At 33.9% G+C, this 27,321-nt stretch overlaps 1 protein-coding gene across 2 annotated transcripts in view; it reads left to right on the top strand.

Moving 5' to 3' along the window:
* Positions 1-27,321, top strand: part of Gfrl (Glial cell line-derived neurotrophic family receptor-like) — a 264,405-nt gene that overhangs the window by 178,658 nt on the left and 58,426 nt on the right. The gene's annotated exons all lie outside the window — the stretch shown is intronic.

The raw sequence follows: 27,321 nt of genomic DNA, 5'->3' as shown, positions 1-27,321 counted from the left end.
TTACACATATAAAAAGAAATTGTGTTACATGTCGATTTTGAGGATAATTTATGTAATCAATTCTATAAAAAGTTTTGAGTATATTTTGAGTATATTTTGAGTATATTTTAGAAAAATATTAGCAAACACAAGATTTTTTTTTTAATGATCTTTATATCGACATATAATGTTCAATACCAACGGAAAAAAACTAATAGACTCTACACTAATAGACTCTGACACTTGTATATCTCTCCCTTCGAACAACATTTTTTTATACATAATAATAATTTTCAATTCCATTATCTTTATATGTAATTAAGTATATTTACTTTATAAAAACAATGAATATTATATTTAACATTACTGCTACAAGTAATTAACATAAAATTAGTAATTAACATAAAATACAAAATATATGTCATTTTAATAATTAAATAATTTAAAAAAAAACTTTACAACAAAATTTTAAGAAAATATTAAATGTCAGTGATATAAATTTGTCTACGTCTCTCGTTCTAAAAAATAATATCCAAAAATTTTTTTTATTTTCTTATTATTTTAATGATAATTGAGAATTATGCGAGAATAATGCGAAAGCAAGCTGGTGTAAACAGCATAAAAATCGACGCGTCAACGTGTTTGTTTCTCGTTCGCGAAAACCAACATAAACCTTTTTCAGCAGTCGTGAAAAATGCAGCTCTGTCTCGTCGCTCGAAAAATCGAAAGCTTCCCCGTAGGGCATGCCGCGCAATTCGAGCGATGCAGAGATCGTGCGAGGGATGCACTCGCTGCTAAACGTTAGCCGTCAACCGTTTCGCAAGCGCGATAAATCCCGCCGTGCCGCCGCTCCGGCCGCTATTCTCTCCCGGCGGGTTTCTCGACGATAGCGTGGGCGTCGGTATCGGCGTCGCTCTGCTCCGGAATAAAGTATCCAATAGAATCGCTAATCCGCCAGCAAACACGCCCGATATTGGGCCACCTGTTTGCTCCGACCGCAATGTTTGCGTTGGGCGCCGAGACTCGATCGGCGAACCGATATTTTTCCTCCATGCGCCTCTGTAATATACACCGAATCCGTAAGCTGGAGAAATATGAGCGGAACCGGGTCCTCGATACGGAATTTACATAGGTGAGACTCAAATCGCTCGAAGTCGATTGAGTCTCACCGATTGTGTAATTATGTACCGTTAAAAATTATTCATACAAATTGAGAGCAACGATAGATTCATAAATGTAGGATACTTTAAATATAAAATAAAAAAATATATAAAGTGACAGCGCGAAATATAAAAATATATTATATAAAACAAAAAAATAACAAAATGCCTAATACATAGAATATTTTTCAAATGAATTTTTGAATAGACATTTTATTTTCTCTGAATATATATTATTTGCATTTATCATCCACAAAATTAAAACTATTAAAAAGAGAATAAAAATATAAATGCTTGATATGTATTATCCTAAAATATATGAAGAACATTGTTATCCACTTATATAAAATTTGAACATTTTTAAATTTAAACGCTTCTTTCTCTTTTTTTTTTTTTTTTACTTTTTTTTATTCTTCTTGATTTTTAATGGTAAAAATCACGGTCTTGATTTTAATGGTTATTAAAATTGTATATTTTTTTGTATATTTTTAAATGACTTGCGCGTGCGTACATTTTCGTATAGACAGAAATCCTGCGATTGCGTCCATGATTACAGTCGAAATAAATGGGACTAGTTCATGAAGCGAGCCGGATTTAGTCATAACGAGCGACAGTACTTGACATTGATTCGATCGATTCCTCGTACATCAGTGTGCGACCGAGGAAATAGAACTACGAGATTTATCGTCTCATCCCTCCCTCTATCCCTTCTCACGAACCTATACGCTGCGTTCTCCAAGTAGGGCTTATACGGTGATGTATACTGTTATCCAACTGCACCGGGCAGTGATAATCCATCCGGGTGTCTCGCACAGCCCCTTCTATTGTTCCGAGTTAATTAAATTACGGATTACCGCGGAGACGGAATTATTTTCCCTTTCTCTCTCTCTCTCTCTCTCTCTCTCTCTCTCTCTCTCTCTCTCTCTCTCTCTCTCTCTTCGCAGATTCACACCCCGCGCTTTTCTCAGCCGCGGTAAGTGGCTGGATTTTTGCACGTTTCGTAATTTTTTAATTTATCCCGATATCGCACGTCGGAAAGCGACGATTTCGCGAGAAAAGATTGCGTTAATTGCATTGAAATAAGAATTCATCTCTGGCAGAGATTATATTATGGTCGCTTCCAAAAAAAAAAAAAAAAAAAAAATTAAAGAAAAAAAAAAATAAAGTCTCTGAAGAAAATTTGAAAGAACAGGGAGTTCTATTTTTCTATTGTCCGCGGTTTTTCGCGATTCAAAAAAACTTGAATTAAGAACGGACGGATATCTCCAGAGTGAAAAACGATTTTATTCCGCGTTTTAATTTTCACGACGTAACGTCGTGCTTAAAATCGCGAATTATAATGAAACGAAAACTTAACAATGCATCATAGACTCGCAATATCGTAATGTGCGAATCGCGTAGCACTCGTGAATGCTACATGGAAAGGATCTCAAACGCGTACTGCACACACGCGACGGATGCACGCGGTGCAGATAAAGTGTGGCAGTGATGAGGGACGCGCAGGGGATTGAGCTGACATTACGTTCAGCCCCATCGGATCCGGACAGTGGTGGTGCATTCGACAGTCGATCTTTTGATCGATCGCATGGAAACGCGAACGTTTAATCCGGCAGCAAGCAATTCCCGCTGACAACATTCGTGTCGTCCGTTCTCTCGGTCGAAAAACAAATATCTCCGCCAGCTTTTGTGCGTCGTCGAAACGTGCGCGCGCAAAATGTTACCGCGTTTCTGCCTGTAAACGAAAATACAAAAGACAAAATGGTCAATAAAAAGAGCCGTATAGATATTTTGTAAACTGCTGATTTCGGTTAAAGTTACTACGGTTTGTCGGATGTCGCACGTTGCGATTGTGAATAGGAAGGACAAATAAATCATCGCGAGATTTTAATATTGATTTAATGCCTAATTAGTTTTTATTCTAATCATTACCGGTTAATTACATCGCATAGATTTTAATTAATGGCACTGAATATTTTCAATAAACTTTGCATGACAGCAATAATTGCTCGGACTGATCAAGTTGATTAATGCCTTTCTTGCTTTTAATTGTGGCGCTGGAAATGCTACGGAGTGATAATTAAAATGCAACGATTAAGAGCCGGGAATGCGCCATTACTGGGAAAACTGCAAGACCACTTCCGGTCGCTTCGAGAATACAACCGTTTCCATCGAGTGAAGAGTGCATTGTTATTGAGCATATCCGCGATGCAAATCACTTCTCGTTATTTTCTCGCCGAGAAAACGGTCACCGAAAAAATAATAAATTGAAAAAATAATAGTCATTAGAAGTGAAAAGAAATTATAGCAATAAAATTATAGCAATTTTAACGATATCGATATTAGCGACAATATCATTTTATAAATAGAAATACTTATTAGTCTATGATCATTGTAACACAACAAGCAAAATTTAGAAAATTTTTAACAACTATTTTGCTCGTGTGTATAAACAGTACAGCATTGCATGTAAGTATAATTTTATAAAATTTATGTAAAATTGATATTCTGAATTTAAAAACTCAAGATTGAATACGATTGGTCTGATGAACTATACAGTGATATTTTGTATTGTTTGTTAGACATTGGGATGTGTGGAATTCGCATATGAGATTGTGTGAGCGGGCAATGGCAGCAATAAGCAATATGTCCACTGCTGAGTCTAGTCCTGATTAGTCCTTTGTCACTTGAGACCAATATTGACAAGACGCAGTTTCCCTCTCGCATCAATAATACACCTCGATACTCTAACCCGTATAACAATATCGACATTGCATCGACATTTGAAATCAAGAATTTTATCATCCGTTTTTCAAGATTTTTGCTATAAAAATGCTGAAAAAAATTAAAAATATTGCAGATAAATTCTTTTTACATCATATGGAATTTAGAGATTAAGCGTAAAATATTATAAATAAACATTAGACCTTATTTTATTTAAGCGTTAAAAGAATTTTAAAAAATACAAAAGGAAAAGACTTTTTATGTATTTATTAAAAATTTTAAAAGAAAAATTAATAAATCATTATAGGTAAGCATCGTGAATTGTTTCACAACTTTTTTCTCCCTAAAATTATTTTGAATTAAACTGAATTAATTTAAGTTGGAAAATTATTTTTTAATCATTTTTTTTTATTCTCAATAAAATATAGATATAGATTAAAGTCATCAAAATTTTGATTTCGTAATTATATCTGAAGTATTGTAATGATATCAGAAATATTATCAAAGAATACATTGTCTTAATACATGTTTATATGTACATATTATCAGGTATATAAGCTCCAGTATTATAATCTTCACTTCTATTCCATGCACCTTCCAGTTAGTCGAATTCCTTCAGAGTATTTGCAAACTCAAATGTTCCGTGGCTTGAATGTACCTAGCTTCTATTTATTCGGAAATTTCCTATGGTAAAATCTCACCCTACCTAAACGTCTCATCTGTATATCCTTTCGCTATGTTATACCCTCCACTAATTGTCGTTCTATGTCCACAGTTTTAAACGTATTTCAATGTGTGTAATTCATAAATGCGTTAAATTGTACGCGTGTCAAATTGAGCGAAAGTCTCATCTCTGACAGATTTAAATGACTGTCGGTAACACTTTGGCACGTAGACGAGCGGCGAATAAAGAAAAATTAGGTCACTTCACCAATATACCGCTTGAAAGCGACGTCAATCAATAACAATGCAGCTAAAAAAAATGTGACATTTTCATAACGTTCTAAAAAGATATATACCAACTATGAGATTTTACTATTTGGAAAAATTCTGAATCAACTCTTTATTTCAAAATTTATATTTTTGTTTACTACTTTTAATACTATTTTTACTATTAATAATAATTAATTAATTGAATATTTAAACTTAAATAAAAGAGATATCAAATTAAATATTTGTTAAATAAAACTTTGTTTTATTCTTAGATGATTCTATTAAAAAATAAGATTTTATTAGGTATAGTATAATTAAATATGAAACTTTAAAGAAATTTTGAGAAAATTAATAAAATTTGTATATAATTATTTTTATTATTATTTATAACGTATCGAATTCTTTCTTTGGAACGGGATTTTAATAATAAATTTACACAAAGCTTTTATTTTTTTAGAATTCAACTTGAATCTTTCTATTTTTGAATTCTAGAAAAATAAGGAAAAGCAATTAATTTTCCTTATTATATCATTAATACCCAAGAATAATTTATTTTATTTTACATACGTTATTAAACTTTGTATTGTTTTATTTGTAAGCGTTTTCTTGCGGAAAGAAATGCATGAAATTGAAATGAGATGCAATCGCTATTGTGCGACGTCACTAACAATAAGTATGGATGTTGAATGCTACTCGAAACATAACTATAACTATACATGTGCTACCGACATGCACGCACACATATGTCGTGCTCGGATTTCGACATGGCTCAGCGAGTCAAACGTTTCCACCACTCGTTTTCTTACGACCGAAAAGCAGAAAGCGAAGAACATGGAGAAGGAACACAATGGAGTAACACTTCGGAAATCGGTTCTCTGTACGTATCGGGTGCCTCGAATAAAACTTCAGCAGTCTAATCCTCGCAATTGTAGATTTAAAGACGATCTTTTGCCGATTTAAATAAAAATAAAATATTATTTTATTTTAATTTCATTTTAATTTTTATTCCAAACTAGGATTTTAATTAATTTAATTTAATTTCAAATTTTAATTGACTTCAATTCAAAATAAAATTTAATCTCAGTACAATTAATTTATAATTGAATGTGTTGAATATACTTAGAAAGCAAGATGTCATGTATAATGTAAATCAATTCTAAACAGATAAGATTTGTGTTCGTACGAGATTTATTCGGATTACCCTATATAAGCGTGGTTCCAATTCCCGAAGGAAGATACTAGGATTTAAAGGACAAGAGGTTCCGACTGATTTCACGACGGTGCACGGCGAATTTAATGATTTAATTTTCAAGGATACCCTAAAAAATTTTCACGTTTTCCTAAAGACATCCCGTGACGAATATGCCGATGTGACGTAATTATTCTTCCGCGTTGAAATAGAGTTGTACATTTGAATTTGCTCGAATATATTTAATAGGCAGAATGAAGGCCACAGGAAAAGTGAGGAATGAACAAGAGATGGGAGCGAACTCGATACCACCGCGAGTGGCATGTTGAGACACCAAACCTTAGCAATCTCGTGCTACTGCCCTTCTTTTATTTTACCCACTCCTTTTATTTTAGCTATCCCTTTTATTTCGCCCCCGTCCGGATATCCCAAGAAATAGGTTTTCTGAGAAGTGGAAAGCGAGTCGGTTTCCCCCAGGAATGGCAAAGTATGAAATAGTAAGGAGATGCAGTCACCGTCGCAAAACGTCAGTCGGATATTGGGGTCGAGATTACTCGACGAACATATATATATATATATATATATATATATGTATACATATACATATATATGGACACACACGCAACGCATACGTGCATGCACGTGTATATTGCTCTTTCTAGTTTCTATATGTTATTGAGATGTATTAGTGGATTTTCAAAGTATGAAAGTTTGATAGCCTCGAACATTTTCGATAGTTTCATCGCATGGTTCGGTTCTATTTTTGGCGATCATCCAACCAAAACTGGTTGTTTTATTTGCACCAACTACGAGACTGAAAATTCTAAAGTTGTTATATCTCCGAGTTCTCAAATAATACGATTCGCGAAAATTCTTTAATATCTACATTGTCAACTGCTGAATGATAAAATCGCTGTAGAAATTGCCTCGCATACAACAAAAAAATTTTTTCTCGAAAAATGGATTTAGAAATTTCATTTATTCAAGTTTTAAGGTTATTTGATTTTCATATATCAAAATGTCTTTGAATCAAAACCCCTTATAATGCTAAACTTTTAACTTTTTCAAATTTGCAAGATACTTGAACTGCAAAACTTGCATTTGCAAATGAGGAAGTTTTTAAAGTCAACATCGCTTTATTCTAAACTTAGCAAACTGATAGATATTCAAGAATTCTAAAATAGTCAAATCATCATTTATTATTCTCAGAAAATCTGATAATTTAGTGGTTTTAGCAAGTGAAAATTATCAGTCTGAAATTTTTTATTTTTGTTGGAATATGATATCAGAGTGAATATCAAATTAATAGCTTCATAATTTCTTTTCTAAATTTATTTAATCAATTTAAGTAAATTAGAATAAATCTGAAATTATATCTGAAAGCACATATGTATAAGTATAAATATATATTTAAAATTTTATTGCTGTTACATTAAATAGTAATAATATATATTTTATTATTTAAAATAAATTAATTAAAAATGTTTTTTATCTATGCTTATTTTATTATTTTATCAATTTTAAAACAATTGAATTATTTAAAAAAATTATATGAAATCTTTTTGCAAAATTATGTGAATGATTATACAAAGTTGGATGTAATACGCGAAACCTTTGTCGAGGTCGTGACTACAGACAGAAGTCTACGACCGATCGATGACCTGTCGCCTGTAAAGCATTAATTATTACGGCGCAATCGTTTGCGTATTTATTCCTCAGCTCTCCACGTCTTAAAATACTCTTGATGACGTTTTAATAATAAAAGTCATACGATATCGATATTTCGTAATGAAGCTACATCGTAATTTCTATGGATTTGTACCCTTCAACGGATTTGTATTACAATTCCGTTCTCACACAAGATAATACTGTCGCAGAATGTCATTGTAGCTTCAATGGTGCTACATAAACTCTTACTATAGTTTGATATAAGCCTTCGTGAATGATATGAGTATCGTGAAAGTGGTGTAAATCCAATTTCGAGGAACTTGTTGAAATCGATACGCCGCATGAGTTTATATCCCGTTCTCATTGAAATGCATAATGTTTCAAAACTGAACTTACACCACTTTCCAAATAAGCGGATCACATTATGTTAATGCTATCTACCTTGCTCGGTAACTTTGTTGAATATACTTAAAAATTATTCGAGTTTTAAATCAAAATTCACATTTTTCTCATTAACATGTTGAAACTAAATATCGATATAATATAAAAAAACGAATTTAAATATGTAAAAATATTAAAATGCGAATGTATGCACAAAGTTGTTACTTTCAAATGACCCACGTGTGTTCCAGTGCATTAAAGTCTTTCCAAAATTCAATTTATAAGAAACGCCAGTAAAGCTACTTCCGACAAAGTAATACGACTCGGATAGAATTTCTTGAGCGAACTTTAGACGAATACAAAACAGAGGTTTAACCCGGTTGAGAGGGTGGACTTTCAAACATGAATGATGGGGAATGTGAAAATTCGGAAACTACACTTACATATATCATCAACAATAGAGAATTGTTCAGTCAAACTTTGAACATTCTTGCTTTTCTAAATTTCTGCCTTGTTGACTTTTGAGTATTCTTTGTATTTTCGCGATTATTAAAAATTTGAGAAAAAGAAATCATGCTTTTCAGCTTATTTCTTTTTTATGATTTATTTTTTTAATACAATATTAGTTAATTCTTTTTATTTAAAACATTTTTATTGTGATTGTATGTTTTTCTTTTTTAGAAATTTATGTAATGAAAAAATTGAATAAAAATAAAATAAAATTATAACAATGTAATAAAATTTAGAATAATGAAAAATTGGTATTTATAATATATTGAAATATAATTTGAAATACATCGCAAATAAATAAAGTTCCACCATTCTATTTTTTATATTATCCAAGCAATAGTAAATCATATTTCTCAAGTTATAATAATTAAATAATATTTACATAAAAAATCATTTACAATTAGTTTGATATTACGCAATGTAATCTATCTTCATTAATTCCACTTAACAGATTTATTACAATGCATATCGCATTTTATTTCTTGCATCTTTCCGGCATTTTTGTGTAAAGTAAATTGTATTATTTGTAAAGAAATTAAAGAGAGATGTGTAAGAGATTAATTGATTATTTGAATATTTCATCCTCCAATATTTTGCTAAAGGTTTTCTAAAAAAGAAGCTGACACGTAAGTATAACGGTGAGAGTTGTACGTACACATAGAAAATTGCGTTTTACAATATTGAGAATAGGTTTGCTGTTGCCCGGTGCACTTTAAATAGTTGCACCATTATTGGACTTTTCCATTTGGAAAACCCAGATAAAAACCGCATTGTACCAAAAAATCGAGCTACTTTCATGTAGTGTAAATGTCGCTATTTTCCGCCGCAATGTCGATGCTCTGCTAGCTCTTAACTTTTGCCTAGTCGACAACGAGTCTATTCAAACAGTTTTTTCGAAGTATAAATATTGCATTTGTATTCAGAATTTGTTTTACATTTCATGAGAACAAAAATCATTGGTGTGAATTAATTAAAGGAGAAAATATGAAAAAAAGATATCTTCGAAAGTAGCTAACATTTGCAGTTTTTAAAATAATCATATCCGTGCCTCTTAATATGTGCATATGATATGTGTCACTATCAAATTTGTGAATCTGTAACTTTATCAAATAATACTACGTACAATGTATGCAATATTGATTATTAATAATTAATTAACCAATATTTACAAAATAATAAATGTAAAGCTCATTATATTTACAAATGAATCTGATAATTTGCGTGTGATTTGTATAGAAGTTACGAGACAAACATCTGGGTGTATGTCAATTAATTTACTTTCATCCGGAATTGCATTAACGCACGATTTGTCGAAATTCGCGGTGATCGAGCCCGCCCCATCGAGATATTCCTCCGACGCGGCGGCAATTCGGCCAGGCACGCGCGGCTGTTTTCATAACCGGGAGAATTCGTCCACCTTGTGAAAATTTTACTTGACCCTGGTGGACGTGATCACGCGCTGGAATCCGCCGCATGCGCCATACGCGGCTGCTCACGCGATGCACGCAACTGCACGCATTCATACGCGATTATGGCCACAATCCCGGGTTGCAGTCGGACAAATTAGAACGCACCGATACGCGAGCGCGGCTCCCGGGATCGCGATTACGTGCGTTCCGCGTGTGCGCAATTGTCTACCGAATTAACCCTCCAAATGCACCATGTGTATTATGCGGCGCACGCACACGCGAGCGTTTCTGAAATACCCTCCCCCTCGGTCGACATACTCTTATTTTAAAGATATTTATTTTATAAAGAAGAATTATCGCGGTGCTTAGTGCGGACATTATGTAGAAAAAAAAAAAAAGAAATAAATGGATAAAATAAATAAAGGCGCGATATTTTGTAGGATGCTAATACAAGAAATTTTTTTTCACGACAAATAACGATCTTTTTTGTATTGACATGAATATATGTAATAATCCGTTTCGTAGTTTTTGATTAAAATCACGCTCATCGGTGCTCTCAAAACATTTCGGATATTTATTGAGCAGAATTATCGTCGATTCGCTGCAGATCTCGTCGTAAATTAAAATTACTATAAATGAGTATTGCGATTAAACGCGGATTTGAGTACATTTGTGCGATAGAAAATAAACATTGAAATGTTGTTTCACAATTTGTTCCAATAGCGAATGAAAGCCTGGTAATCGGAAAATAATGTTTTGTCATTGCAAAGAAATATACAATTTCGCATTGATTTATTTAAAAAATTTACAATAAAACAAAATAAATCATATTAAGCAATTATTGTAAAATTTTTATGCTTACATACAGAAAATTAAGAAAAAAATCTTTCAGTGATATATAATACTAATGAGTAATAATTAATAAAATAATTTTGCTACGTAATATATCTTTATTTTTAAAATTAAATTTATAAATTGTGTAAAAAGAATTAAAAAAAAAGAAAAAATTATTTATTTTTCATATCTTCTTTTGTACGTTTATGTCTTTCAAAATTATTGGCCCGAAATTTTGAAGCCGCTATTCAATTTTAACTGAAATGAATTAGCTGAGTATTCTCTGGTTAGAAATCTATTGTGTTGTGTCACGCAAGCCTTCAGTTGGGACAATTGCCCTTGCGAATGACGACTACGAGCCTCCTCGAATAAAAAAAAAATTCTCAGTTTTATTACGTCACCGAGGTACCGTCACTGGTTGCCCGGCGTACTATTGACTTAACTCTTAATTCTTCTATCGATTGAACCTTCCGCTGCGGCTGCGATATATTTAGCAGATCGTTGACCTAATTCTCGCATCTCTCATTTTAATACGAGCGCTTGCAAACGAGAAGAAGATTGGAATTAATTAAAAGTAAAAACATAATATGTGTTAAGCGAGTGAATGCATTTGTTCAGCAATAAGAATATTTTCAAAGAGAATCTCAGTCTACACATACAATGATGATACTGCATAAAAAATTTCACAAAGCCGATATAAATTTCTTATATTAGTTTATATTTAGCATTATTGACCCAATTTTTACATAGCTATTTTAATAGCAATACCTTCAAGATCGAGTCAATCAAGCATCGTCAATTAGAACTAATTGAAGGCAACAGCATATATAAATAAAAAGCTTTAATTGCTGCAAAAAGATAAGAAAATTTCTGAAAAGAATTCATAATTCCTTTGTATTTTAATAAGAATACGTAGAAATTGTTCGTTCATGTGAAAGTGGCTCTTAATTTTTCAATTTTTTTCAATGTGTTTTTTAAAATTATATTTCTCGTTTAAAAATATTACAACTTTGTTAATATATCATTTCTGTAATTAAGTTTACTAAAGAAAGATTCACTACAAATTATATCGTATTCAGAATAAAAAAAGAAATAAAAGTATTTATTTGAAAATGTGGAAGTGGCTCTTAATTTGAACAATCTTAATTAAAATTTAATAACACTCGAAATACTTCACAGTAATTTCCAAAAGCCCAAGTTCATTATTCTTAAACTGGAAAGTATTGCCAAATGATATTGTCGCTGATTGTGAGATGTCGATCGGATTCTGCCTCGATCGGATTCTGCCTCGATCGAGATCGAAAACTAGCGCCTCGAACGATAATAAGTGTCTGGATTGCGGGAAAGAAAAAGAAATAGAAGAAAAGGGCAAGGGGCGGGAGAAGGCGAGAGCGCTTGATTAGGAGATCGCTCGGAGCAATCTCTGCCTCGCGGCCTTTTTTTACGCCGTGCAATTTTATTGTGTCTTAACGAGGTCGGGGACCTAACCCAGCCCGCGATCCACCCCACCCACGTTCATCGTACATCGCAGGCAATTTCGTTCCATCGGTTCTTCGTTCCTTCAATTCCGTCTCGAAGAGCTCCTCCTTACTCCGGTGCAGCTCTCGGTACAGGCCGGCCAGGCTCGTTTTTACCCAATGGATCAAGATTCTCGCTCGCAGGACTTCTTGCAGGGTTAATCTTTTGGAATAAGTAGCAATATTGCCGTTGCTCGAGCACAAGTCCTTCACGAAAGACGATGTAATATATATAATCAAGCACGGAACTTTAAACATTTATGTGTAGATGTTGTTTTATGCATACAAAGTTTTATATATCTAGAGTAAGAACAAAAATCAATATCTACTATGTAAAACTTTGAAGTTTTATACCTAATTCAAATCTTTTTTTTTTATCGTTTTAACATTACCAAAGATATATCAAATGTATAATGACACTAAATTATATATTTAATTATATATTAATTATATATTAATTATATTAATTGTTTTCTAATAGCATTAGATTAATATGTATGTTTAAACTAATTCGTAACTATTATTATATTATCAATATTTATATACATTTGCTTCTATATTGTCATTTTTAAAATTGCACATAAAAAATGTACAAAAAGATAGAAAGACATACAATTATATGAAACTAAAGCACGCAATTAATTATAACAATCTATATAACATATAATATTTCAATAACGTGACAAATCGGATACTAGTATCATTTACTAAATCCCGACTGTTACATTTAAGCAAATTAATCCATGCTGATTAAATTAATTTGTTTATCATTAAAATATTAAACTATTTGCTATTACCGAAAATAATTCTTCGCCGTAATTCATAAATTATAATTAAACTCTATCTATTGGAATCGTTGAAAATAGTATAGTAAATAAATCCATCAAATAAATGTTATTAAAAGATAATAGATGATAAAATAATAATAATAATTTTTTTCAGTTAATTTGTGTATAGATTATGAAAGCGGTTGTATGAAAAACTTATCCAACCAATTTATTAAAATATATTTTTCAACTAAACTATATATTATACTAAATTATTGTGTAGATACTTTTAAATGCAGTACAATTTGAAATTTATAATTCTTACTATATATAATCGGTATTTTTTCTAAAATTATAAAAGTAAATTTCACGTAAGCCGAATAATCTTTGGGCAAAAATCTCCATTTCACGCAAAATCTCGATTTCAGCGTGTGCAATTCGCGCTGAATTACGCGATGTGCATTGGACAGAAAATCACTAATCCAGTCTGGTCGAAAGAAAAAAGATTACCGAGAGAAGTATGAGAAGAGCAGAACAACTCGTACGTTTTCTTAATTACACAGTGAGCACATAGCTGCGATAATTACTTAGTAAACGTTCATTATACGACGAATCGATCCACCCTATGGATGTATCTTGTTTGATGAGACCAAAGTAACGAAATCCTAGCAAAGCAGCCTTAGCCGGAAGTGACGAAAGCAGATGGTCACAACCGAGTCCATCATACGCAGAATAATCCATACGGGATTTCCGAGCCTACTGTTGTATCATTTAACTTGGACATACGTAATCCTACACGTGCCGACCTGCTTCCTCAATTTCCGAGGAAATTCTATCTAATAATACTCGATCACGATACTAAACCTAATAAAGGTACAATCTGTAATAGATTTAGATAGAATTTTTGGTTTTAATAAAATTTGTAAATATATTTATATGGAAATTATTAAAAAATATATTTAAAAATATATTTATGTGGAAATCTATTATAAAACTTTTAAAAGTTTTATAATTGTAACATTAATTTGTATCATTAGTTACTCACACGTTTTCTTATTAACAATTGTAATATTTACACATTGCCAGTTTTTGCCACTTATTACAGAAGAAACAGAAGCGATTTAAATGTGCAAGTTATACGATTAGAAACTAACAATGCACAAATCGATAATTTACGAGAATACAAATTTCAATTTCTTCACTTGCGACTTATAATCTATGAATTTCGCCCCTTTTCGCCGAGCATTCCTAAACATCGTGAATTTATCTTGCTAATTTTCCGCGCACGTATGGAGACTTAATAGGTTCTGTCCAGGCGAGGCGCGTTCGAGCTTGCATTTCGGCGGGCTGATTATCTTCCAGATTAACGAGTTTTTCGAGGTCAGCGTAATTACGGCGGCTGATGCGACTCACGTATGAGCTCGCCGAAACGAACAAAGATGACGATGAGACGGTTCCTTAACGAAGGACAAGCTTTTTGCGAACAATCGGCTCCGCCTTTTCCTCTCGCTTTGACGCTCTTTCCCCTTTCTTCTCCCCATTTTCCTTGCTTAATTCTCAAATAAAGCCGTTCTCGAAATAATGAACGAAAATAACGCGCCAGCGCATATATATAGACGCGGCTAAAGGATTTACGTCACCGGGCAATTCAATTCGTTAAAGTTTCATTTCTTATATTTAATAATTGAATAACGCGAAAGAATGGATAATGGAATAAATATTTGTTATAAATTTGGGATATATGAAATGTAAGTACAGTTAAAATTATAATGTGATAAAGGTAATATAAATCTGTATGCACTTCGGCGCTATTGAAATGTTGTAAGCAATTTTGATTAAGTGTCAGGTCTGGCCGATCGACAGGAACACATTGATCGCAAGCGATCGAATACAGCATCTCGAATGCAGCGTGGCGTGCGGTGGGATGAAAAGTTGCCAGTGCCTGGGAAAAAATGGTTGCGTCTTATGCGCGGCCGAGCTGCGGAAGCCATCCGTTAATGTCCGATCATGACAATAGCGCCGCCGCTTTCGCATGACCGAACGATCGCCCATGTTGCTCGATAAATATTTACCCGATTTCGAACGGCCAGTTTTTATCGGATAATCGCGTCTCGTTCGTCTTCTCCCGATTCAGAATCGCGCAAAAAAAAAAAAAGGAAACTGTCAGTTCCGCCATATGCTCGTGATCGGCAATCTGATTTGATTTATATGTTTCTGATCGTGCTTCTGTTGACTTTATTGAATACCTAACAACTTTCATCATTCTTTTCAGCCCTTAGCGTTTTGAACAACATAGAGTCATTTCTTTTTCTATCTATTAATATAAGTTTTATGTTGTAAAACCATGAAAAAAGCAAAATATTTTAACAGATTAAGATTTTAATATAGTAAATGGATAAAAATATATATTTGCCTCAAAATTAAAAAATTTAACTTAATTATTAATTAACAATAACCTCAATTAATAAAAAACTCTATAATTTTAAAACAGTCTTTACATATTTTTATGTTTAATTTATAATTTAATTTATTTATTAATAATTTTATGTTAATTATATTTTTGTTAATATGGTTACTTTTAATTAAATATATTTGAGTTTATTATTTTGACATAATTTCAAAACGCTGATTGACATAATTTCAAAACGCTGACAAAAATTTCTTATATCTTTTTGCATGATTTTTAACGTGATTACGATTGTGCAAATTATTTTCACAATTTCGGCTAAGAAATATGAGGAAGAAAAGCGAGATGGACGCAGTTTCGAATTAGCGCGATCACTCCTGATTTCTGGATGCCATTAAATTCTCTCCCCCTTCTCCACCAGTCGAAAATTAATTTCTATGACCGGATTCGCAAATCCCTCGAGTCCATCTTGGATCCCACCTTCATTTCCCAGTTCCCTCGAACTTCTCCACATATTCTCTATAGGATTACATGACTAATTACGCGACTACTTAGACCGGCTCAATTTCCGATAGACTCGCGGAACGATCGGAAAATTTTGCGATCTGTTTTGTGAAGTAAGTCCATAATCTAAAGCATACGATATGAAAGTACGTTACTCAGCCACAGAATCAAAATTACTTCTTTTGCTAAAAGAATTATGTGTATGATTATAATCTAATAACATCTGATACACATTTTTAATTAAAAATATCTGTGTAGATAAATTTAGAAAGCTTAATATATTAATTAACACTTAGAATAAGTGAATGAAACATTCAGTTATCTCAATGAATTGAAACATTATCAATGTACATCAAGTTACTCTCATTTCGGCTATTCTTAATCGGCCGGAATAAAATTTCTCGATACCGCACGACGTCGTTTTGCAATGTGTGACAATTTTCGCTTTAGCGCAATCGATCGAGAGAAACGATGCATCGACAACTCTCGCGATGCAATTGAATCATGTGGCGTCGAGTAAGCGTGCAATTTTCCCCCGTCGACAACTAGAGCCAGACTTGCGCGGCCAATCCCGCGGAAAACTTCGCAATCTGACCACACGTCAAACGCATTTGCGATTTGATTTATTCACCGTTTCTCCCGGCACGCGAATCTTAGGTCATAAAACGAGCGGCGGATTCATCTTTCGTTGATGGATCAGATTGATCCACAGCAGGCAGTTCGGGATAAGTTCCGGGGATGTACGCGGATGATCGATCGAATGAACAGATCGCACATCGCATCTTGATTATATCTCCCTCGAACAAATACAGCTGCGCTTTTGACGTAAATCTCGAGGAAAACGTAACGTCGGCGTTACGACGCTATAATGTCAAAGAGTATAGCCTTCCAAGTATCATTTATTTTGTAGTTTAAACAGTTATTATACTATCGTATAATAATGTTATTATAGTGGCATACATAATGATTGCGTTTAAACGCGCACAATCGGTAGTATGATCCGACCGCATGACATTGATTTTCTTGTGTGCGTTAGTTCCAACAGGAATTGTCAGTTTACATAAATATCGCAATTGATTAATATTACCTCTTATTATAATAATAATAATAATAATAATAATAATAATAATAATAATAATAATAAACTAAATAATTCCATTGCTTCTCATGCAGTGAGTTTATTAATCGTGAGAATTCTCGTGTTATTACGATTCATAATACGCTAATGTAAGGATTTATAAACATCATGTTTCAAACATCATGTCCTCTTAAATATCTGGGAAATTACAAAATTTGAAGGTAGAAAATACGAGATGTCAAATATATGTATATACGAATGAGGTAAAATATAATTGTAAGAATCTTGGAATTATTATTTAGATGCTAATGCATCTGGCTTCCCTCATGATTTTACATCTTCGACCGGATTTTACTCTTCAATCCAGGACGTTGCGTTCATCATTGGATAGTCTCGATGGAAACGGGATAGCAGTGAACGTATGTCTCCCTCGGGTAGATTTGCGCAGTCACGATCTATCGGAGTTACATCTCCGGAGAAACTGGTGCGGACGTGGCCGCGATTCCTGGCGCGGAGGAGTAACGCTTACAACGAGAAGTGTGGACGCGAAATAAGGAGGGAAGATAGGAAAACGAGGCTGGATATCTGGCAAGCGTTAGGGATGCCCATAACAGACCTGGCGTCAAAGCCAGGAGCACGACCGGCTGTACAGTGAAGGCCGAACTTCCTTCTCTTTGGGGACGATTCCCGATGAAGTTGTCCGCGTCGACGTGACTCTGCGCATGGCGCGCGTAATTGCGCCGCATCTGTTAGCAATACGAAAGAGACAATCTGAGATGGGCTGATCAATACGCCGACCATAGGTATTTCTTATGCTAACGCTGCTGTAATAATTAATTGAAGATTCAAGACAACTAAGAACAAAGATATGATATTGAAATAAAAGTTTATAGCTAATTAATAAATAATATAAATAAATATAAATATTTATTAATATTTATATTTAGCTTAAAGGAAATGAGAAAGATTTATAAAAATTTATACTTGTCATATTTATATGTCTACTACGTTTTATGAGGGATTGATTTAATGAGACGGTATATATTTATGCAATTTAAAAGTCAAATATGTATACTGAATTCAAGATGTTAAGGAAGATGTTGAAGTGATGATATTCATGATGCATGAGAGTATAAAAGGTTGACGGGGTTTTATATATTTTACATCTGCGATTCACGATCTTCGATCTCACGAAGTTTTGATAAAATTGAACGATACGATTCGAGCGAGAAGTGGGGACTTGACTCTTCCACGCGCGTTTCCATTTCGGCATATAAGCGCGTCATAAATTTGGCGTCGGCCAGCAGCCGCTGGCGGTTGTTTTATGCTCTCCGAGCAGGAACTTGGCCGGGTAATTCTGCAATGCGGTTGAAAGCGCCATCCCGCCTTGCCCGCCCGCGTCCTTTCCGGTCCAGCTCCTTCTCTACTGCTCTTTTTACGCACGTCCTGACGCCGAGCACGACCGAGAATTACGCGCTCGCGTCGGGACGCATCATTGCATCCTAGAATGGTAAAGGCTAAAGGTTGGAACGGCTATGGAAAATGCACTGCTCGGTATCCTCTTTCAAGCAAAGCAAATCGAGAAATGTAAGATTTTAGTGTTATGTCGTTTTTCTAAGTTTATTTTTTTTTTATTACAATTGATCGATTTAAAAATTATTAAAATAAAACTGATCATTTTATGATTATTTAAAACTTTAAAGGTTTTTTTTAGCAAAGGTTCTTTTGAAATTAATTAAATTATTTTTATAATATGATTTTATATTTTAGAATGAATTTTACATATATAGCACATTTTAAATATAAAAATGTATAATAAAATCGTAACAAATGTGTAATAAAAAAAATATATATATATATATATATATATATATATATATATATATAGTGAAAATACAGATTATGTGACCATAACCGAAAAAGTAATTATGTTCAGAATTAGATTTACTATATCTTTCCAACGTGTCTATTTTAGTATATGTGTAGGAACGGAATTAAGTCAAGTCCATCAACGCAATTTTCACTCGATTAAAGTCCCGTGGCGACCCCCGCGATCGAGTGTCGATATCTCACTCGTGGGCTCCGAAATTGTTCTAATTCGCAAGATTCCGGTAACAATGGTAACCGCGACACGCGGAGTTAACTTGAAGGTTAATTACACCAGGATCCGAGCGCACAGCCGGCGTCTCGAAGAATTTCCGAGTCCGAGGGAAACGAAGAGGGCAAAGTGTTAATTTATGCGTTAGTCTCGTGTCCAGCATATACAACCGCGCGAGCGAGTGAACGCCGGGGCCAGAGGGGGTGAGAACGCCGGGAAGGATTTGCGGGGGTGGAACGAGGGCGCGCTATGAAAGCAACCGCGGGGAGCGGTGGTAATTCAGTGCGGTAAACTCGTAGCATACGGCATACAATATGCAGGTGAGAACGGGTCTCTTCCACCTGCCACCGCTTTTCCGTGTATTTCAACCCCCCTTCGGCGTCCCTCTCATTCTCTACTCTCTCTCTTTCTCTCTCTCTCCCCCCCTCTTTTCCTCTTTTCTCTTTCTCGCGCTCGTTCTCTCGCTACCAGCTCGCACGTCGTCCACTCCACTGCCCTTAATCATTGTGATCGCATTACACTGATGAATCCTGAATATTCCGTGCTGTCCCCGAGCGTTGAAGTTCCGTAAATTGCATTTCTTAGAAACGTCACGGTGATGATTTTTACGAGAGCAAAAGCATTATTTATTTATTCTTCTTTTTTTTTTGTTTTTTTTTTGTTTTTACGAAATTTCGTACATCGGCTCTAAAAACCTCGAATTTTACACTTCTGTCGTTTTGATATCTTTTTTCAAAAATTGGCCGTAATTTCCCAAGCGTTTTCGCATGAACGACATTATCGCGATCCAAATCTCCAACCCGTGTTATAAATTGTGACGAGCGTATACATGTGCGCGTGTATTAAAGTGCGCCTCCGGAGATTTTTGAAAAAAATCCTCACTGCCATATAAATAATGACGCATTCGGAAAACTGTAATACTCGAAATTCCGAAACACGCATTTATTCGGGAAAATGGAAGAATCCCCCTCGTTTTTCACAAAACGAGCAGTACAAAGCTTAAAATTTAGCACTCCCATTCTTTGGCTATCTCTCTCGAAAAATCAGCTGTAATTTCGCAAACGCTTTTTTGGTGGCAACGACCTTATCGTATACTACATTTCTCGCATTGCGAGCTGTGACGAGTGCTATGCTCGTATGCATGTGTGCGTGCACATTGCAGGTGTGCGAATACGAACGGGATGCTACGTACGTGCGGCACGTATGCGACCCGCCACGCCATAATTACGACGCCGTAGTTCCGTAATGGGATTTTCGATGGTTTCAACGCGAATTCCGGCACGTCGCGACGAAGGAGAGCGATAGCAATGATACGACTCTTGCCATTGGTCACAAGAGCGATTGCAAATACGCGATTAGTCAATTAACGCAGCGCATAGCGCAGGCAATGCATATTTGTCTTCGCATTCTCGTGGAATTATTGTAATCTCAGTAAATTGAATGACGTAAATCCGACAAAAATCAATCGAATTGAGTTATGCAAAATTAAACGTAGCATTTTAAATATATATTTTCTCGATAGTTTTTCGAGTGGTTAGAAAATTTAATGAGGGTGGCTTGTAACATCGCGATTCTTGATGTCATAAATGTTGGTGTACTTGAAAATGTCTTTTCAACACTGTTATCTTTGTAATTAAATTCGCTTGGCTAAACTCGTTTTCTTTTTGCAAATTATCAACCTGATGGCGGTTCTTGTACCGAAATTAATCTCGTTCTTAATTAGCGTTAATATCGAAGTTTGGTGCGCGCGGAACGCGTGCAATCCGCACAAGTGCAGCATGAACTTCGATAAAACTTCTCATTTATCGCGCGATGCTGAAGTTATTGCAACTTTCTCAGGATATGAATAAAGAGTAATGTAGCGTTGCCTTCATCGCGAATACCGTTGCCTTCATATGTTCGCCCGGCGTGAAATACGATTTCATATTCGCAAAATGCAATCCCAGAATGCTTTAGAATGCAAAGCGTATATTCGCTGATTGAGAAGAACATTAAGCGAAGAACATTAAGCGTTCTGTTGCTGAAATGTACAAATATTTGCAAGAAAATCGCACACAATGGCCATAATTGAAAAATAGAACATTAACTATTTACGGGGTTGCAAGCAATGCAGGCAATGCAGCTTTTATACATTCTAACTAGAGAAGAATGTGTATAAGAATTAATAGGCGTTTAAATGGCACAATGTTAATTCGTTTAATACAAATAAAGTAAAATAGCATACTTCTTTATAATATCTTTTTCTATTTAAATAAAAAAGTTTTGTGGGTAATATACGCATGTAATATTGACACTAGAATTAATATTTTATGTAGAATTTAGGACACACACACACACACACACACACACACACACACACACACACACACACACACACACACAAAATTTATGTAAAGTTGAAGAAGGAGCAAAAGGATTTATATATCACGTTTTAGTTTTGACTAATCAACCACGTAATTCTAGTTAAATGACTCAAAAGGCGTCAAATTATCGCTGAAATTTTTTGCGCTACGTCATCAGTCAAGTGAAATGCAACTCTATTTCACAAAACCCGGTAACCGTGACCGAGATTGAGGGGCAGATTGCGCGAATTAATTGTCGACCATTCGAGCGTAATTAGTGCTAATTGCGAACTTTTCCCGTATGTGCGCACGCCCAACGCTCACGCTCGGAGAATGCAGTTGCAACTGCGAGTTTCCAGCAAAACTTCGGGCTCGCCGACTTTGCCCGGCGTAACTTCCCCGAGGGAAGTGAGGAAAAAGAAAGTAAAGAAGCAAGTAAAAGTGGTTTGGAGAGAATGGTGGAAGGGAAGAAGAGACTTTCCTTACGACGAGAGTATAGAGAAATAAATACAGGCTTCTTAGCTTCTCGATGCAGCTTATAAGTAATTTCAAACACGTGGCTGTCTTTCGTCATTGGAAATCTCTCTTTGGGAGAAGCCACGTATGAGCAATAAAATGTTCAGTATGTTTGACTTTGTACGCCATTTATCGACCAAATTTTTTTAGCAATCATTTTATTTTCTATTTACACTAAAATATCATTTATTATTAAGATTTTTAGTTTATTCCTTTGACGATTCATATCTGGGAAAATAATTTTGTATACAGTTACATTTATGCGTGCTTTAGCACGTTAAAATTATGAGAGAAAGATTAAATGAGATAACATCAACTTAATAGAAAGTACAACACGAGAGATGCTTGTTTATTTCAAATCATCGAATAGTCGCGTAAATACATGCACATGTAGAACTAGAACACCTTACATATTCGAGGGCATCTATAAATGTATAATGCGCGCATCGTACGACGTGGGGCGTTAAAGCGAGAACTGGCGAGTCTCCTTATGAATTTTAATGAGGTCGTATCGTCACGTGATAGGTGTAAGGGTTGTCCCGAGTCGAGCTTCATATTCGCTGTCAAACAACCCTTAACCAAGCTGCTGGTCGCCAGTTTCCCTGTCGTCATGACTATGATCTTATACTTCAGAAGATAATCTGCGAGAGACTGTGCGAGTTGTGGTGGAAACACGATATTGACAATACTTTGTTACATATTACGTAAGCAGTAAATATTAAAGATAACACGAGAAACAGCCCTCGTGACTTTGATTACATCAATGAAAACAAAATAACTAATAAGAGAGAAGTTTAGTTCTTCATAAATCGATACGATTAATTAATCGATACGTTTTTATTCAGAAATCAATTATTCTTGTTTTGCAAAGAGCAGATATTACAGTACTACAAAGTAAGTATTACGCTTCGTCCAATTCATAGGTTTATATTAAAAAAAAAAAAAGAAAAAAATAGCTAAAGAAAGAAGACGAGAAAAAGAAATAGACATGATCAAAAAGAATGGTTCGACTTTTCGGATCTCGCATCGTTAATCATTCGCACGAGACTCGATAGGCATATGAATTATTCAGTAGCTTTTCGATGCCGACTATGCATAGCTTTTGTCGGTGGCCACATTCGTCGGAAAACCCGTCAGACTTGTGTGGAAAAGTGTGAAAAGGAGTGAGTTTGCTCGTATTCGAGCTGCCGCAGAATGGGTGTCTATGGCGGCCGTATCGGTCGCATATGGGACTCCCGCTGTAATTCATTCACGATAACATGGCTATTTCATCGCGGACCGCTATCAAACCTTTGGAAAACCAGTTTAGTTTTCGTCGAAACATTGTTTCTATACATGCAAATCATTTTTATGCGATATACATACACAAACTTATTGTGATGCTTTAATATTATATATATATATATATATATATATATATATATTAATTATTTTAAAGACCTTTGACATATGTATAAAGAATAAAATGCGTTAGATATAATTATATACATTAGAATAAATATTTGTGAATGAAATGGCTTGTCAAAGCATCACGATAATAACTAATTTTTTCATCAATAATCGATAGTCAATGGATAATTAAATAGTCTGCAATACCTTTGCAAGGATTAATTTTGCATTTTATGTGATGAATAAATTACGAAAATCGTAATATCTCTTCTGATTCAATATAGCAATGTTAAACGAATTTTGACCTTTCTCTACTCGTACCGAATATTAAGCATGGGCTAGTATTTCAGGACAACGCGCGCTTATTAAATTTAAATGTACTTTTTGCGTAATTTCCTTTGCAATATTTGTCTACATTTTCTATACTAAAATTCATTTTGCTAATTTTTATTTTGTGACTTTGATTTCTTATCAAAAAATTTTTTATCTTCTGTTTGAATTTTTATTTTCTGTCATATTATAGCGATTTGAACTCAATACGAGGGTTTTCTTTTGAAGTAGGATCACCAATCGGCTGTAGAACATTAGGAAACGACATCCCGAATGTCTGTCGTCGACACTTCTAATCGTAGAAACTCCTACGAACCATCACGATTTCCTCTGCAGAAACGGCTGACTAATTTGCGTCTGTACCACTTCGTCTTATTATCGATCGTTCGCGCAAATCCCAGTCTCATCCGGAACTCGACCGGAATTTGATTTTACACTTCGCAAAATTCCATAGCATAGTAATTATTAAAATATTTAATGGTTATTCGATTTATTACAAAAATTTCGATAAAAACAAGCGGCACGAATTACATTTTTAAATTATATTCTAAACCGTATAATTTCTTTCTTCTTTAAACTTTTTTAACACATATATATATAGATTTTATACTTGGGAAATTAATGTTCTGTAAGCGATTTCTTGATCTTTTTAAGAAATTTGGAAAACTTTAGAATCGCGAAAGCAAGTTTGAAAGAAGCAGTTTTACGTTGAAAAACGAATTGTTCAAGAACTAAACTTTCTTCGAAACAGCTTTCTTGATCTCGATGGAGCGGAAACGAATATGCTATTTCTCGATTGGATATAAGACCCAGCGCCGACGAATCCTTGAGTCGGAGATTTCGGTATATGAGGATCATAAATCTCTATTCCGTTGTTTCTTATTTTTACCGGTTATGCGCATTGCCGTGACGCGATTTATTTGTGCCAATGGCGTGAACACGCGGGTCACTGGGTCGCGAAATTCGTTGAAACTTTGCGTAGTACTGCGCGAAGCTCGCAGCTGCCACATGAATGCAATAGTAGCAAAGCGATCAGGTGTAATGGCAGCAGAATAACAATGTAGATAGCAGAGAAGTGTGAAAATACTTTATTGTAATATATAGAAAAGTCAAGACAATGATCGAATCTACAGATGTATTTTTTTAAACGTTTAAACTTTTAATGAATTCTATTATGTAAAAAAAATAATTTATTATCTATATTTGATAACAGATTAAGTCTTTTGAGTATAAAACATATAATAATAATTTAATTTGTTAAAAACATTTGATACTTTATGTTTTTATATTATTTAATAAATGTTTACTCCTACTTTTAAAGTTGACACGATTTTTATGAAGATAAGCAACACTTTAGGGATTTACGGTACAATAATAAAAATATTTAGCAATATCGTACAGAAAGAAAGAGAAGTCAAACAAAATCACAGGATGCGGAATGAAACGTAACTCATGTTCTCGTTCTTACGTGAGCCCTTGCATCCTTTGATGCACCTTCTCCTCTTAGCCTCATCCCGTCTCTTCAGTTCAAGCTTTACCATCTACTCCCTTTTGCCTCTTTTGACTTCTAATTCGACGAGCAAGATTCACCGTAGCGTGTGTGCCATTAACCCAAATAATTTTGAACTCGAGACTCTCCACATCAAATTTTCCTTTACCTTATCCCTTGCGTTCATCCATATTTTTTTTTTTCTTATTAAGAAAGCAATTAGAACTACATTGGCTTAACAGAAAAAAATTATACATTATATATTTTATTTATATATTTTAAAGAAAAACAATTATATATTTAATAAATTAAATATAAATTAGATACTTATAAGAAAATATTTTTAGAAAATCAACAAATAAATCAGTTGTATAATTACTAGTATTATTATTCTTAAACTTAAATTCACTTTTGCTGCGTGACATTAATGATGCGTATCTTATATACAACAATTGATAAATATTATTACTACATCTTTTCTCAAATCAAATACGATACATATCTCAAAATCTTTTAATCCAATTTAATTACAAGTTAAAAATAATTAAAATTTTTTTTCCATTTAATTCCTTTTTCTGACAATGATCGAATATAATTTCTTATCGCTATGAAATAATCTGAATCGCTTGGTGCATCATCGAATGCTTCGAACTACATCGAGCTGATACTTCGTGGCAGATTATGGTGTGCAGAAAAGGTCCGTTAAGCGTTCTCATGTAAGTTCGGAAGTCAATTGGTCTGGATTCGCGTAAAGTTTCTACGTTACTTTCGACAAGAAAAGGAAGGAAAGAGTTGAGTACATTTCAGTTCCCAATCGGGGTTCTCGTGTCAGATATGGGATGTAACCCACGCGATTGACTCTTTCCAAGCTAACGAAAATTCCACTACAAAGGAACAAAACTATTTACAACTTTGACGGTTAAATTTTCCGGTATATCTATAATCTATATAATGCATGCAGACATAAATTGGACCAAACGAGACAACAGGAAATAAATAGAAGTTTATTAATCTTAAAAAATTTTCTTCTTAGATTCTTTTTTTGCAATAATAACGCTTAACTGAATGTTTTGTTACTATTATTATAAGTTGAGATAATGTAATAAAATGTAAATTTATATCTCTATTAAAAAGATTTTTCTATTCAATAATAATTAAAAATTTTAATAATATATGCGTTTTCAATATTGAACCTTTAAAAATTATTGAAATAATATATATTCGTAATGATTAAAAGAAGATATTAATAATCATTATCAGTTAAATTTTAAATGTTGTTTTATTTTACATATATAATTACTTTATTAATAATATAGCATGGATGGACTTTGCAAGAAAATAAACCTTTAAAAAACTGCATGCTGTCATACATATTACATACTTTTATGCAACCATTTTAGTAGTTTTACGCCGAGTTATTCTTACTCTCATATTATATTAATTTTGTTATAATTTTAGTGGTGTTATTAGAGTTTTCTCGAACTCAAGGAAATTATGAAGTTTGTTTCAATTTTCTGAGTTATCGGAAAAAATTTAATTACATGCCGTTTCGTTATTTCTTTATTATGTCACGTGATGAATAAAAATTGGCGGGTTTATAAAAGACACCATTGCTTCTACACGTTGTTTTATATATAGAATACATTGAAGATAGCAATTGCTAATTATGCGCGTATTGAAATTCCGATATGTATCGCATCGATAATGTCTTGCAATTACCGCGGATTATTGGAATACAGACGTGTGCAAAAATATAGCGAAATATTGATAGTACGGTAGCTCGGTGAATATCGGAGTTTGCGTATTTTAATATTTATTAACGGCTATTGGAGACCAGATGTAGGTCGATGTACTTGGCAAAGCGCCGATATTTGATGGCCAGTCATTAATCCTTCGCGCCAGAGATTTACGCGACCCAAGGCGAAGCGGGAATTTAACGCAATTAATTAATAATATTTATAAAGCAGTGGGCCAGGATTATTCAATGCACTATAATGACTTATTATGAACATAAAATCTTGTATTTAGACATACAGCACACTATATTCTCAACTTTTTTATTATTATATTATTATTTTGTTTACTAATCTACATTATTCA

The sequence above is a fragment of the Pogonomyrmex barbatus genome, unplaced genomic scaffold, assembly GCF_055798465.1.
Source record: "Pogonomyrmex barbatus isolate J1 unplaced genomic scaffold, ASM5579846v1 scaffold16, whole genome shotgun sequence".
Lineage (NCBI taxonomy): Eukaryota > Metazoa > Arthropoda > Insecta > Hymenoptera > Formicidae > Pogonomyrmex > Pogonomyrmex barbatus.
This window is presented reverse-complemented; position numbering and strand designations above follow the sequence as displayed.